The sequence below is a fragment of the Gallus gallus genome, chromosome 1 (assembly GCF_016699485.2).
Source record: "Gallus gallus isolate bGalGal1 chromosome 1, bGalGal1.mat.broiler.GRCg7b, whole genome shotgun sequence".
Lineage (NCBI taxonomy): Eukaryota > Metazoa > Chordata > Aves > Galliformes > Phasianidae > Gallus > Gallus gallus.
Window position 1 is genome coordinate 22,636,903 of NC_052532.1, and position 7,499 is coordinate 22,644,401.

At 36.3% G+C, this 7,499-nt stretch overlaps 1 long non-coding RNA gene across 1 annotated transcript; it reads left to right on the plus strand.

Annotated features, from left to right (window-relative positions):
* Positions 1-371: 371 nt before the first annotated feature.
* LOC121107040 lies at positions 372-6,846 on the plus strand. Its single transcript, XR_005840353.2, has 2 exons — positions 372-4,598; positions 5,235-6,846. It is a non-coding gene; the product is annotated as an uncharacterized LOC121107040 (long non-coding RNA).
* The last annotated feature ends 653 nt before the right edge of the window (positions 6,847-7,499 follow it).

The following is a 7,499-nucleotide window of genomic DNA, read 5'->3' on the forward strand; positions in this document are numbered from 1 at the left end:
GCTGGAAACTGTGTTAGCAAAACAAAGATTTCAAAAAGAAGTAGCATCCTCTACAACAGCAGCTGACATAGGTAGTAAAAACAGGTAACCTTTTGGGTGCACAAGCATTGCAGTTCATATTGCATTAGTTTTAATATTTGCCTGAAGCTAAAATATACATGAACATAACCTGAACCCAATAGGGCAAATATTTTAACTAATCCCCAAATTAATAATCTTTTTTCAGAAGTAACACTGAAAATACACTCATCTCGGTCTTCCATTTTTAGGTTGAAACTCATGAAGCACAAAGCTTCACCACAGCCAAAATATTGGAAAGGAAAATAAATAAAATAAAGACTAAAAATAACACTGTGATTTGCTTTAGGTTATTTTCTCTGCCATCACAGTGCAAATTGAAAACCAGCTAAGAATAAATCTTCATGTAGATAAGGGAACAGTAGTCTCCCATGCTCCAGTGTGCTTTTTAGTCCTGATTTTCCATGTTCCTTGCAAGCAGTTAGGAGCAAAGATCATGAGTTCAGATGGCTGGCTGTGTGCACACTTTCTTGAGTTTGAATTCCAGTGAGGAGAACAGGAGCAGAGAAAAACATGGATAAATGCGTGTTATAATTTTAAACAAAACTTCTTAAAACTAGGCATGGTTGCTAAGTAACAAAAACATACTTAACCTTTTCTAATGATTAACAAAACTCAGAATTCACAGGAATCAAATAGCAAAGGAGTTTTGCAGACATTCCTTTTTTCAGGGGAGTTTTCCAGGCTGCTTACAGTTTTTACTCTTCTAAAATTTGCATAGAAAAAAGGGAGGAAATTATCCAGATTAATGGGAAAAAAAAAAAAAAAAAGGAGGTGTTATTCCCATGGAATACTAACAAGTGTTATTTGTCTCTCAAAGTGTTCTTTTTCCTGAATGATACTCCCCCTGAAATAAGATTTGTGTGTGAAGGTAGTTAGTTTTAGGGTAGAGGCCTAGTTTTGCAAGGTTTATTTCTCTCATTGCAAAGACACTGTGCATAACATTTGCCTTGACTCTTAATAGTCAATCGATGGTAAGAGTCCTCAAAGATTTTATTTCCAGCCAGGTCTTCATCCTTTTCTCTCATCATAATCACATACATTGCTTAAACACTTTATTATTTCTGCTCTTGAAAGTTTCCTATTGCATGTGCTAAAGTTAAACAGAGCCCATCTCACCTTCCTATCTCTAGCTTCATTTGCAAAGCCTTTATCAGTACATTTTGCTAAATTTCTTGCGTAATTCCTACAAAGTAGTATATAAGGGAACAAATTCACTTCCTTCTAAGGGTCATGATTTTAGATAACCCAAGGTTGTACAAGTGAAAAACACATTCCAGATCTTTTTTGAATATTCATGAGACTTTAGTTCAATACAATGTTACCAATACCTCAAATACATATTACTTCCCAAGTCGTTTTTTGCTATAAAAGTCTCAGGAAATCAGAATCTTTGTAAGACAACCTGTCTTCTTGCCTATCTAAAGAAGACTAGACAGATTAGTTCAGATTTATTCTTTATTTATGGTTCCTATCTTAAATCTGCTGTTGTTGTATGTATCTACCTATTTAGGTACCGGAGAAGTAGCAACCTGTAGCTAATGCTATTGTGTGCAATTGATTGCAAGATCCTTGATCTCTATGCATTTCCACTGTGAGATTTCATTTCTGTATCTAGTGAAAATGTTTACAGTTATTTCCTAGTCTACATTCCCTTTCTCTCTTTCATTAGCAGATAGTACATCCTCACAGGGTACATGGACAACATGGAAAGAGTTGGTGTCTGTTACTATCACACAGCCTTTGTTTGGACCATCAAGGACTGGGATGTAGAACAGTTTTCTTATTATCTCCATCTCAGAAAAGTATGTCAAACACCTGTTTGCAGAAAAACAAGATACTCAGTAAAACCAGATAGCTATTTTCAGGATGATGTCCCTTGTTCTTAGGAAAACACCAAGGTATTGGGAGCAGTCAAAAGGAACTGTATTGCATTTTTGATCCAATTTCTTTTACAAATATAACACTTCAAATTTTCTAACTTGAAAATATACTTAGCATCATAATTCAAGACAACAGCAGAAGAGATGTTAAAAATGAACCAGTATCTAAAAAACATGCAGAGTCAATTGGTATGATATGTTTTGGTCAATACAAACTAATAAATACAAATACGATCATCATTATGTCAAATACTTTGAAGTTGTCAACTATTTTTCCTTATCTTGTATAGGAATTTTATTGATTGATTGATTGATACCACAAATATAATTTTTAAGATGAAAAACTTCCTTCCTTAAAAAGTTGAGAGAATTGCCCCATCCCTGGCAGTACTGAAGGCCAAGTTGGATGGGGCTCTGAGCAACTGAGACTAGTGGGAGGTGTTCCTGTCTGTTGCAGGAGGGTTGTAAATAGGTGATCTTTAAGGTCCTTTCCAACTCAAAGCATTTGATTTGGCAGTAGTTGTTCCCAAAAATAAGCTAAAGAACAAAGACATGAAGAATAGGACTACCAGATAGATCACTAATATAGTGACAATTTAATTCTTTATACATTCTAAATTGAAAAGCTCAATTGAATGGTGACTTAAACCATTCGTGGAATAAAACTAAAGAGACTCTCCCATTGATCCTTAGATAACCCTTAGAAGACCTAGATTTCAAGGATGCACTGTCTATCAGAGACCTAGATGTAAAAAGGTTTTTTGATTATGTTCAATAGGGGTGAAGTTCATTTCACTGGTTTGTGATATCGCTAAGTTAGATGCTTAAGCCTAAGTTGATGTTGTGCTCCATTTCAAACCCAGGGATTGAAAGAACCTCCTTATATTGACAGCTCATCAGGTTTGTACTACAGGTATATTTCTGAACAAGGTGAATTGCTCTGTTTGCACATTTGCTTGTGTAGTCAATAGATGATAGTTAAGGTAGCCTGGGAAACCTAGCTTAAAATGAGAGATCTAAGCTTTAAGCACCTAAAAACAATCGATTTCCCAATTTTTTTTTTTTTTTTTTTTTTTTTGAGAATTGGTCAAAATGATGATGTCATGTCTCAGATTACCATGATGTTTCAAAATGTCTCTCATTCATACACATACTTTAGCCATGGTACCACATAAATACAGCAGTGCATGCTGCTTACTCATCTCTGAAGAAATTAGTAGATCTTCCTGTAGCTTTAGTTATGATTAATAAAAAATGCAAAACTTTTATTAGAAATTTTATTTATTTCCACTGTAAGCAAACGGAAAGTGCCCCAGAATTATGGATGGTACCTTCCTAGTTTTGAATTTATTGCATTGCTTTGGAATACTGCTCTTTCTAAAACCATTAAACACCAAATTGATTTTAAATGCTGAGATCTGAAATTTAAAAAAAGAGAGTTACGGTATTGATTCCTTTTACATAAATATTTTTGGAGTTTCAGAATTACAAAGCAGAATCAAATCATGTAAATGCAATCTCCTTACTGATATTTACAGTTAAGAACTCATATGAAACAGAAGACAAAATCAGCCACATCCTGACTGGGTTAAAAAGGTAGACAGAATCATTAAGGCTGACAAAATTAAGTTGCAGATTCTGCTACAAACAATACAAGCTTTTTTTTTTTTTTTTTAAAGTTTTTCTTTTAGTTGGAAAAATTTTATTAAACTATGTGATGGCACTGGAAAATGAAGGAAGTGGGACGTGTTGGTCTGTACATACTCCAGACATAAGACTTCATTCATTTGAAAACCGTAAGAGACAACAACTGGAGAGAAACTTCAGGATGCTACAGATTCATGCAGAATAAGTCAACAGCATTGAAAAGCCTCCTGCAAGATATTTCATTAGAAAATTATCAGTGCCATGGCTGAAGTATCTGTCTTTGTGCCATCAAATATTTAATCATATAAACTTCTATATAAAGCATGACTCTCCTTATTCTGTTAATCCATAAGGAATGCATAGAAATGCTAACCAGTCTATACTTTTAATCATAATTTAAAAACAAACAAACACTTATATTGAAAATACGGTTACTTATATTTTCAACTGATATACACCATGCAAACTAAGTTGATGGGTGGCCAGCATGACACCAAAAAAGTATCTCGTTCTCTTTCCATGACATGTACAACGTTTATGAGATATGTCTTTTCTGCCTGACATCTTAGATTTGTTGCAGAGCTGGGGAATTCTTTGTGAGCTCACAGTGGGTAAGATGAGAGGACAATGACAGGAGGAGAGTCAGAACTCCAACTCACTGGTCAACTTTGTTCCCTCTACGTTTATTCATTGCACCCCGTTGTCCCTTTCAGCCTGCCTCCCACACATATACACACACACACGTCTTGTTGATGAAGTGCATCCATATGATTTCTAAACTTATAGTAACTGCCTTTCAATGAATTTACATTTTCAAGGGACAGTAACAATTAACATAAAGAGGAACTAGAGACCTACTTATTTCTTGAACAAGCTCCTTCCTTCCCATTGCAGCATCTTCACAGGAGGGGGAATTCCCTGCTCTAGTACAATTCACAAGGTCTACTTCTTCAGATATGCTCAGAAATTAAATAATAGGCAAATGTACAGGTGAAACAGACTCATAGTCTTAGAAACAGCTTATTTTTCAATATTCTCTTTGAAATTTTGCATCAGCTACCTATGTTCCTCATTAAAAGATCAATTTGTTTTCAAGAACTCTTGCAAGAACTGGAGACAGTATACAAAAGCAGGAAAATCCTCTTAGAAAGGAGTAAAGTTTTACTATCCCAAGGAAATATGGCCTTTGAGACAAAGTCATAGGTCAGAGTGGATGGAGTAACTTATGTGCACTGAGAAATAAGTATTCAGATTGGCATTTTTGTGCCTGGCAGAAAATATTCACTTTACAGAAATTTAAATCTTTTATTTTAATCAGCCCCCTAGTTTGCTACATTCGTTACTTCAGAGCCAATACAATTATTTCTGTATAAAAGTTCACATAAGTATCTACACCAAGAACAGCTCCCTCATGATGGGACGCTTCCTTTAAAATCTTATTTAATTGCCAAAGCTTTGTGGCTACTGGGCAGCTCAAACAGAGGCCAAAGAGGGACAGAGAGGCTGATTTAATCATTTGCTTGTCAGAATAGAAAATGAGCTCTCAGTTCTGTAACCATTAGCATTTCAAAGAGAGTGTGACAGGCATATGTAATTTTGAAAAATAATAATTCTGTTTCTTCCCAGATGCAGAATCCAGCTGTTTGAAACTAGGACTGAAAGAAAAGCAAAGTGCATCACATATAATCCAATCAAGTTGACACCTCTGATCTCCATTTAAAGGCTACGTGTGACAGAAATGTTTGAAATTCTATATGATTTTTTCCCTATTTTTTTCTGTTTGAACAATGGCAACAATTCAAGAGAATATGACAAAGCAGTAAAAAAGAAAACATAGAGGTTAAGTATGAAATACAAAAATAATAATAATTAAAAAATCCTGCAGACTAGTGTTAAAATGCCACGAAGCACAGTTTATTATTTAAGATCAAATGATCCAAGGTGAGCTACAACTGAATCTAAACTTCACTGGGAGCTTCTACTTTCGCTCTGAAAGTCATCTTGCCTTTGGCATCTAACCTTAATCTGCTGGAGATGCCACTCACCGCTGGCAGCACCAAGTCCTACAGAAGGCACCGCCATTATCTCTCAGCCTCACAGCGAACAGAGAGGTGACAGTGGTTGGTAGGATTGGCTTCTGGCAAGGGCTGTCATCCAGAAAGCAAGATTATGGTTAAGAAATTCAAGGAATTCAAAACTTTATGCACCAGAAGAGTGCTGCTGACATCAGGCTATAGAAATACTCCAAATTGATGCAGGCATGAGAAGACCCAGCTCACACTTCTGCTAAGCAGAAACAGGAATTCAGCCTATGTTCATTCCTCTACTGATTAGCTCTGAGCACTGCCCTTGCAAAGGACATTTTTGTAGACCATTCTTTTAAGACAACTAAATGCCTCATCAATGCACTCACCAATGAAGCATCTTTAAAAAAGAATATAATTATTTTCTCTGACTCTATGATAAGGAATCTACTGGCACAAGTTGACCCTCCTGAGCTATGGAGTTGGTTTCTAATTTGATAGCATTGCAATATTTGATTTGTCAGAGTATAGACAGCTTCTTTGCAACTCAATCTTAGTGCAGAAAGCCTTCAAAAAAATCCTGCAGAGTGGAGGTGAAAATGTATTCCCTGTGGCTATAAAGGAGTTTAGTTTTTTGTGAGTGTGTAAATATGCCCTGTGGCTTTTATGAATGCCTCCACAAGATAGAATTTTGATCAAAATCAAAAGGGATTCCAAAGGAAAAAAGTCTCATTTCTAAATTGAATGCATAAAAAATTGCTCGTTTGTTGACTGAAAGGCTACTGTGTGATCTGTGCTTGTTGTTTACTTCTGTAATCGCTGTATCATTAATTGCTAACTATCTTATTCTATCCCACATCTGTGGATGCATGGTGTGAGCCCTTAGTCTTCATGTGTATGTACAGATTCTTTCAGCATTGGAGGGGGCTGTCTACACTGTTACGGTGATCAGCATTTTCTGTCACAGACAGAAATTCTGTCACAGTTCAAGTGCAATTGTTATGGGTTTAGAAACAAAACATCTCTGCAGTGCTGGTATTTTCAAAGACTCAATGTAGATCAAATTCCTAGCAAATATGTCCAGGTACCACATGTGTGACATTTCTTCCATTTTTTTACCGCCATTGCAGTATATAATCTTCACTGCTGACACCTAAGTTTTCATGCTGATGAGACTTTTGCTTTGCAACAATAAAATAGAAAACAGAAAGTCAGCAAGTCTGGCCAGCTTTCTGCAAATCTCCCCTTCTTACTCAGGCTCTACACTGTGTTCCTGTTATCTTGTCAATTCTGTATTGAAAAAAATTGTCCTCATTTGCACCAAAAAAATTCAGTGGAGAGAAGAGTTTATCCTTAGGCTTGAGTGAGCACTTAGGTGTTAGGACCCAAGACAACACTGGAAGTTTGCATGCTTGAGTTTTATAGAATGGTCTGGGTGCCATAGGCGAAGTGAAAAATTCAAGCTCCATCTCCATGCTGTTTCTGGTGTGACTGCAGAAGGGCAGGGACATCAGGTTAGACAAAGTATATCTCTGTATATTGTCCATCAAAGGTAAAGGAGCCATTGAGGCACAGACTGAAGCCTATAGCTTGGACACAAAATCGAAACACCAGCCCAGATTTTGGATAGATCAGAAGTCTATTTCAGATATCTATGAGTACATCTGTTGTTTTATAGATATAGTCAAAGAGCAAGAGTGCAGCATCTTCCTTTTAGGAGCATAGGTCATGTGCTACGTAACTCAGTGGAACACCCACAAAACTACCTGCAAGCACTTTCATTCCTTCTGTTAATTCAACTCTGGTTAGCCCAGGAAGACTCGGGTTTTATTCCGACAGTGTGCCTTGGCAAACTGATGTTGTTTCT